The 8696-nt window shown below is 47.2% G+C and overlaps 1 pseudogene; it reads left to right on the top strand.

The window, feature by feature from the left end:
• The first annotated feature begins 1610 nt into the window (after positions 1–1610).
• On the top strand, positions 1611–3202 carry LOC147878123 (uncharacterized; annotated as a pseudogene).
• The last annotated feature ends 5494 nt before the right edge of the window (positions 3203–8696 follow it).

The raw sequence follows: 8696 nt of genomic DNA, 5'->3' as shown, positions 1-8696 counted from the left end.
TTGTTGGTCGGATGGTTTCCCATCCTTAAGCGAAGTCGCCGCGTCACGGCCAGAACCCTCGACTCCGTACCCTGTAGCCTTGGATGGCTGCCGGTCCCCGCAGCCATCCACGAGAGCCAGGGAGGCCAGGCATTCTGCTGCCACGAATCCTACCGCTTCACTGGCGTGAAAGCTTTGGCTCTTCGGATCGATCGCCCCATCGTCCAGGCGAAAATCAATGCAATGCATTGATTATTATTATACGATAATATTTTCATCATTGATGCTGATTCTGAAATCCGGGAAAGCCCTTCCCTTCCCTTCCCTTCCCGTGAAGTGAAGTGCTAGTCCTTAAGCATTCACTCAAGTGGGAAGCTAAAGGTGCCTAGTTCAACAGAACAGAACAGACGGGTCGAAACAAAAACTACCGGAACTGCAAGTGCCTTCTTGGTGGCTCTCTAGCCTTTCCACTCTTCATTCTTTTCGGTTCCTCCGGTCGGGCAAGCTTGTTGTCTCTTCGAACAGGTAGCTTCGGGAGCCGTAGACCTTGAATTGTGAGAGATGGCGGAAATGTGGGTCTTCCCGGCTGTAGCCTGCTGCTCGACTCACCAAATAATTCAGCTTCCATCTTCTCTCTCCATTCACTTCGGTCCTGGGCCTCCTTCTTCCGCCTTTCCATTTTGTATCGCTCAACACTATCCTTCATCATCTGGACTTTGGCTCTATTCCTGATAGCTTCGATTTTCCACGCATCAGAATCAGCAGATGAAGCGGGTTCAACGGTTCCCGGAGCCGACAACGCAGTATCTTCTGGAAGGTCCCCCCCGATCTCTTCAACACTTGCTGAGCCTGCACTTGTTGGTTTGCTTTCCCGAGAACATCGTTGAGCACTCTCTGCCGGTTCTTGTGAAGCCAATCAGAATCATCCGAATCAGGTGTGGAAGGAGCTTGCCCATCGTCCTTCGTTTGAAGCCCATCGTCCGAATCATTTGAAGGTGCGCTGGGGAACCGAGCCGGAAGCGTTTTATCCGGTTCCCAGTTCACGTTATAACCTCGAAGCCAATCGTCCGAATCATCCGTCCCATTGTCCTTCATGTGCACCGAGGCTGGTTCCCTTCCCGGGGCATTTGATCCGGTTCATGCCGGTTCATGATGGTTCTGGCCGATCCAGCTCTTTTCTGTTCGCGTCATAGTACGAGCCGCTGGTTCCCGCGAGCGTTTGATCTGTAGACCTCTCGTTATCGGGTTCCCTTTTCTCCTTCTTCCTCTTCGAAGACGGGTTCCCAGGCGTAGGCTGGGGGTTCGCCACTGGTTTGGATGGTGCTTCGCTTGAATGCGTCTGAGCAGTAGACCGGAGCTTCACTTCACTGTCGACTATCTTCTTGGGCACCGTATCCACCCACAACCCATTCCCGTCGAATATGGCATCCCGCTTCCTTAAACTGCCATAAATATCGAGAACAGACCTCGTGTTAGCAAAGCCAACACGAGTACCTTGCTAAAGCATTTTTGCCCTCGAAATTCGAAGCATTTCTCATCTATGTTTTATATAGGGCCTAGGAACACTTTCTGTCTTTTATTCATTTCCATTGCCGCTGGACCCTTTTTTCCTCTTTCCTGGCATTTCCGTCATGCGTGGCCTTCAGCCACAGAACCCTGCTGCTTCTATTTCTGCTACAGGGGTTGCCTAGGGGCCTCCGCGGGCAAACCTAGAGGCCCCCTCGAAAACCACCCAAACCCCCTACTTGCGGAAACGGAACAGATATCCACGTGGCAGCGGCAGAGGTCGGAAACCCGGGAACGGCCAAGATCTATGTCCGGAATGTAGAATTTATCCCGTGGTCAAAGGGAAGAGTGGAGATTACCTTTGTGGGGATTGTATCCCGTTCAAATTCACAGAATTTGGTCAGGCTGCCCACCTTTCCGTGCATGATTCTGAAGCCTTTTCCGCTTCTCCAGAATTTCTTCGTGACATCGACTACCTCCACGCGACGTTTCCTGTGGAAGCGGAGGAGTTGGTTTCTGCAGCAGGGGAGTTGGTTGAGGCCATACCTGATTGGAATAAAGAGCCCCCCATCGAATAGTCAACTTTCTCTAGTGGACTGCGCTGCCTTTCTTTCTAGGAATTTCTTGCTTGAAAGTTGGTCGTAAAAGAGTTTGCTTCTACACGAAAAACCTCGAGAACAACGAAATCAAGTCAAGTCTACGGAAGCCTAATCCGTTTGTTCTTCGGAAACAATTGGATACAAAGTCAGTACTAACCCACAAGGCTCTATTTTGGATTCAAAATCAGGGTTCAGCCATGAGATTTGACTTTGAGTTACGCCTCCGGTTTGTGTTTTTCGCTCGAAGCATAATATCACTTGTCGTACCGGAATGGATCCCTGAAAAGTTATTTAATTTGCTGTTAGCGTCAGAAGTTGTAAACCCCCTGAAGTTTATAAAGGAAGAGGTACAAAATATTGAAACGAAATTCTACGTAGAAAGCAGGGAAAGAAAAAGCAAATCATGTCATATATTCCAGGAACCAGATTAGTTTCCAATAAATAAGTCAGACTTGCCTCAACCCGAATCTTTGGAATTGGACCTAAAAAAGCCATTTGGGTTTGTGATTAGTCGGGTCTCGGTGATAACATTAAGGTTAATAATTCGACTTGGTATTAGATTGACCGGATTAGCACAATAGTACGTTGAAAGAAATTCCTAGTTGATTCGGAATTGAAGAGAGAAATTTAGCGGTATATCAAATGATTAATCAGTATTAGCCGTTATCGCGGATTCCGCCATAAAGCAGGATTGCCATTACGCGGTTAACGAACTCACACTAATGCTAAAACTTGTCGCAAATTGGGAAAAGTTTCAATCGGGAATAATAATTCGCAACGACGCTTTTTCATTCGCAAGAATGAGAGAAAGCGAGGCGCCGGAAGAGAAACGAAACCGAAGAGATAAGGATGAAGAATACAATTATGCAAAAGCAGCCTTCTAAGCACTAGCAACAGTAACCGCGCCGCCAACGAAAATGGGAGAAACACCACTAAAAGCCAAGGAAGCACCACGGTATTGCCCATACTTAACCAACTTTTAGTAATACCTCCACTACCGTAACGAATTGTAAGGGAGATGAAAAAACAGGGTCCTCCTCAGGTTGTTTAAAAGGGTTTAAGGGTTCTCGTCGCTCGAACAAGTATGCGGCTCAAGCAACTGCAGAACATGTCGCGTAAGCTGCCACTTAACCCGAAATTAAGTCGGTTGAAGTGAGAATAAAAGGAATTGGTCTTGTAAGAAAGGGATTTCCGCCGAAAGGTTCAAAAGAGGGAGGTCCTATTACTACCAAAACTCGCGATGTAACCCCAATGCCACATAATGGATGCCGACCCCCCAAAAGACGTCGTGTTTGAATACCATCGTGGAGTTATTCATTTTCAATTACTAGACAACACGTAGCGAAATTCCAGAATCTTGATTGTCTTCACTCATCAACGTCGGAAAGTTTGGATTGGTCCTACAGCCCAGCAGGTCATGGAGGGCTTAGCTCGAACGAAGCGGAGGAATAAACATCGCCGAATGGAGCAGCATCCAATTCCTCATCCATACAACAGATACCCATCCTTGCCAATCGAATTGAATAACAGAGTCCCATGAGGCGGGGCGAGAAGTAGTTGCACTGCGGGGACGATGGGCTCACTCTGTAATTTGATCCTATAATTCAGAGCTACGTGGATGCTTTTCCTCCGCGTAGCCCCTCACCTTTCCGTTGTATATATATATTTCTATCTATTTCTGTATATACATCGATCACTACAGATATACATTCGGCTTCAGCGCTTTATTCACCCAGTTCATTCCGTAAAAACTTTTCAGTACGAACCAACACTGGGGGAAGGTCCGACCCCTTCCCCCCCATGCAACCTTGTAGAGAATAAAACTTCCCTTCATAGTAAGGGGCACGAATTAGTGGCCACTTCAGGCTCTGACTTTACATGCTTAATATGTGGTTTCTCACTTCCATCCAAAACCGCAAGCTCGAAAAACAATAGCAGACTTGTGACATCTTCTCTGCCTGCTAATGTACCAGATAAAGGCCCTAATGTACCAGATAAAGGTCCTAATGAAGATATGCAAGGATCTGGATCGTCAGAACCGGAGAGAAGGCCAGATGTGCAAAGATCTAAGGCTAACGAACCAGAGAGAAGGCCAGATGTGCAAAGATCTAAGGCTAACGAGAATTTACCAGAGAGAAGGCCAGAAGGGGAGAGAAGGCAAGAAGAGGAGAGAGGGCCTAACGTACCACCCTCAAACACTTTATCAAAATCAAAAGGAGTTTCCATTAACTTTGAGAGAAGGCCTTTTCCTTGTTTGAAAGGTAAGTAGATCTCCGGTGAAGGTGCAAATTAAAAACGATAAAAGAGTAAGGAGACCATGCTTGGTTGGATTAGTGTTGACTGATGTTTCTGCCAAGAAGAGCGAAATTCATCACCGACTGAGAAGCGAAAACAACTGACTATGTTGTCTTGCAAACGTAGGCGGGAATGCTCTTGAAAAGCGTTCAGCGCTTTTAACTGTAGCTTTATCTGTTGGCATAACACAGCCTGCACTGTTTGTTCGCACAGGGGTGCACAGCGCTCCAACATGTCATCGTATTAAAAGCTACCTCCTCCCGGGGCCTAAACCTAAAGGCTCAGGAGGCAGAAGCCTACATTACCCCCTTATCCAGGGGTTGTTTTGCAGATAACGGGACTCGAACCCGAACTGCTTGGAAGGCAGATGCCAATATTCGCCTAAGATGGATGGCCGGAAACCCCCGGTCGACCAACCAACTTCTATCAGAAAAATGTCGAATGAGCTGCCGTGTGGAAACGCTTGGCTTTGATTTCGAATGAAAAAGTAACTTCTTTGTGAGCCTCCCAAGCATGAGCATCAGCCTCCTATCTGCAGACAGCAAGATGCTCGAGAAGCTCCAAATGCACCCCCGGGGAACCCCAACAGCTGCTGCATCGGATTGAGGAGCTCGATCAGAAGAAGCTGCTGAATCATATCCTGCACATTACTCTTCCTCCTGGCACTAACTCTACACCTGTCTGGAGTCCGAGCCATGCTCAGATTCTGATTGATACTTCTGCCAGAGCGTTTCCGTGCAGTTCGTTCTAAACGCGAATTCCAAATAAAGGGTGTCGAGGTCAGCGTTGAGTGGGATTTTAGAAAAGTGGATCACACTCATAAGCGAAGGGTTTATAAAAAGGCTACCACCTAACGTTTACCTAGTAGTAGTACAAGCTAACATTCTAACATTTCCCTAGTCGCAGTACAAGCTAACATTTCCCTAGTCGCAGTACATGCTAACATTTCCCTAGTAGCAGTACGTACGCTGGGCCTTTTGAGCGAAGTCAGAGGCAAGCTACTCTGGGCCGCAAGCCTAAAGGTAAGTGCCAGTAGCAATGCCAGCAGTGCCAGCTATAGGTAAGGCGGCCGGAAGGAGGCCTCGGAATGCTTTTTCTCGGTGGTTGCCGGGACGTTACCTTCGGTCCCTTTCGCTTATGAGTGCGATCCTTGCCTTGGGGATCTCACTCAACGCTATTATATTTGACCTTCGGTCTGCCATTGATACCATACTGCAACACTGCATATTGGTATTCGCATTGATACCATGCCGCAACTGGGGGTATTGCTACTCGCACTGGGAAGCCAGCCGGGGTGAGGGAAGGGAAGGAATAGGAATACTACTCTCAACTTCCAGGGGAATACACTCCACGTAATAAATACACGGTCAAGGAAGGCCGGTAGTATTCCCGGGACGGTAGTATTTTGCTGGGAGTATAGGGAGTATGTATTCCTTCCAGCCGTATTCCCGCCAGCGTTCCGGGTAGTATTCCCGGAACGGTAGTGTTTCCCAGGCGGAGTATTCCTTCCGTTCCGGACTTCATTGTATTGTCGGGAGAAAGCGAGAGGGAGAGTACCCGGGTTCCCTCCCTTCCTTGCATTCACCTTCCCAACAGGGCTACTGGACACCGCTTCGTGCTTCTCGCTCGCTCGAAGCACTTCGCTCACTTTAGCCAACAAATAATTGCAGGGTTTCATTTCCGGGAAGGCCGAAGGCTCCCCCACAGCCGGGGCGAAGCCGGGAAAACGCTTCGCGTTCTCGCCCTTAACTCCCACGCATATGGAAAAGAGGGAGAGAAGGAAAAAACCGAACAAGCTTTTGGAGTCGGTGAATGGAAATTCCCTTATAAAGAAATATGAAGGGCGAGATAAGTATTTTCTAGAGGACCTCGGTTTTATCCAGGAAATCTTCCACAAATGCCCCAACCTGGCGGAAGCGGATCATGATAAGCATGAGCTGCTTCTCGAGACATTACTTTATTTGCAACAAGGGACTCTCTATGATTTAGGAACACTAGCTGAAATTGAGAGGGAGCAGAAGAGTAAGGCATATGCCTGTTACTATAACATTTTGGAAGATGTTCGATTTAAGGCATGGGGACACATAGAGAGTGTTACGGGGAACACCACTTCTTCCCCAGGGAAGAAGACAGTAACACCTTTTATATTATACTAAAGCGCATTATTGACTCTCTAAACGAGGTCCGCGAGCCGCTGTGAATGAGGCTATACATCCGAGGGGGGAGGAACGTAGCCAACTCTTTGCAATAATCTCATCTTTGGACCGGAAACGAGCTGGAGGTGGTATACCACGGAGAGAGAGAGTACCTGAAGGAGAAGTGATTCCAGTAATTGGCATATATTTCCGCCCGTGGGAGACATATTTTGACTTCTATTGGGGGAATATCCGACAACCCTTTCCATCGAATGAATCACCGAACCGGATCCGGGAAATAGCAAAGCTTTGGGATGAGCATGTGTAATGAGGTGAAACGACGAGGGTTGATAAGCACCAATACCTAGGGCCAGCATCATGTATCCCAACTGAGACACAGTAGAATAAGCTAGACCTTTATTGAGATCCTTCTGGGCAAGAGCTATCGTCGCTCCCAGTAGAGCCGTTATTCCGCCTATCCAGGAGATAACATTCATGCTTAGAGGTAAGGTTTCAGAGAATTCAAGCATTCGAGCTACGGAAGAAGTTCCTTTTCCCAAAAGTACCCTTCGGGTTTCCTTGGGGTGGTATTTCACCCTTTAGATGATTTCGCCGATTCCTGGATCGGCGGTGAACTCGGCAATGAGGAACTCCTTTCCTTAAATTCTCCTTCGTAGTAGAGACATTCAGTGCAGTATGTCACTGGTTTATCTAATTCCAATAGGGAACTCCCTCTTTCGCCAGCTGAGGTGTAACCTATGGCATAGGGTACGTGCATTTCGTTTATTAGAATTGTCTCCATATCTGACACTAAAAATTTCGTTGTTCTCTTATCGGGCTTGCTAGTAGTTATATAATTCCTCGCCAGAACCCGCTAGCTTCTGAAGACACTTCCTTTTTCTAGAGAAAGCTAGGACCGGCGTAGCATTTGCGGTGGCTTACGGCAAAAGCCAAGCACTTCCGGGAGGAATCACCCCCAGCCTTTGTTCGTCCAAGCCAATCTGTCCATATTATTCCGGGATAGATGGGAGGAGATCTACGCAACCCGTGCCGGCACCTCCCGGCCTAAAAAAGCATCCTTCGCGTTCTCACCGAGATGGCAGACCTCATGGTCCGTCCTGGGCGCCCACTTTCTCCGCTTCGCGAAGTGTTCCTGCGGGCGGTTCTTCTCCTTACGTTGCAACTACGACCACTGAACAGACTTGGTTGACACACGTGGTCTATGCGCTGCTAATGTCGCAGCTTCTCAAGCATTTGACAAACCCACACCATCCATTTCGAATGGGATTTATCCCGTCACCACACGAGCCATCCAACCTGTAGGATTTCCTTTTCCCTTTCCCGTTCTCACTTCCGTAGGTTTACGGGTAATAGGAATATCCGCGAAAATTCTTACCCATATTCAACCATTTCTCTAGAAATGTCTGCTTGTAGCACGACGCGCTGCTTCAATGGTTTGATATAAAACACGACCCGCTGAACAACTTTTGGTGCCATATCTTCCGAAACTAAGTCATGTACCGTCCGTTCTGCAACCTTTACATCTGCCCTTTCGATATTTCCGAAACTTTGTACGTTTTGGATATAGCATCCGAATTGAGTCCCCTTTTTTTCTTCGAAATATGTTTGGAATATGGAATCCACACTTTGACACCCGGGATTCCATAACGAGTGGATGTTTCTGCTCTCGCATAATCAATGTAATCAGAAAATACATGTAAGGATGTTGAACCATATTTCACATATTCAGTTTAAGCTATTTCTGCACCATTCGATCAACCCGGACGACAAATACAGATTCCTTTCACGTATTCGCAATTTTCAATCTGTTAGAATATGGATGTACGAATTTGTACAAATGATTTTCTTCTTCCCAGTCCCCAAGGTATTTCCTAAGCTATTGAAGAAGCACTTTAATGGGAAAAATCAGCTCTTACTGGCTTAATCGGGATATTAGTGCTTGTTTCACTAGACGAAAAAGATTGCATTTCAGGCCACCAAGGTTTAATCTTTCTCCGGCAACAATGACTGCGTACTTTCCTGGTTCCCCTAAATCAGGCATTCGCTATGTACAAGCGTCAGCAGGCATCTCCTCTTGAGGGGGAGTAACCACTGCACAGATCCTTCTTTTTGGGTTTTGTACATTCGCATTAGGCATCCTTGTTATAGTAGTACCGACAGC

Source organism: Dipteris shenzhenensis, unplaced genomic scaffold (genome assembly GCF_047967505.1).
Source record: "Dipteris shenzhenensis isolate YYH24624 ecotype China unplaced genomic scaffold, Dip_SZ_1.0 scaf0543, whole genome shotgun sequence".
Taxonomy (NCBI): Eukaryota; Viridiplantae; Streptophyta; class Polypodiopsida; order Gleicheniales; family Dipteridaceae; genus Dipteris; species Dipteris shenzhenensis.
Note: the sequence above shows the minus strand (reverse complement) of the source record. Positions and strands in the feature narration are given on the sequence as shown.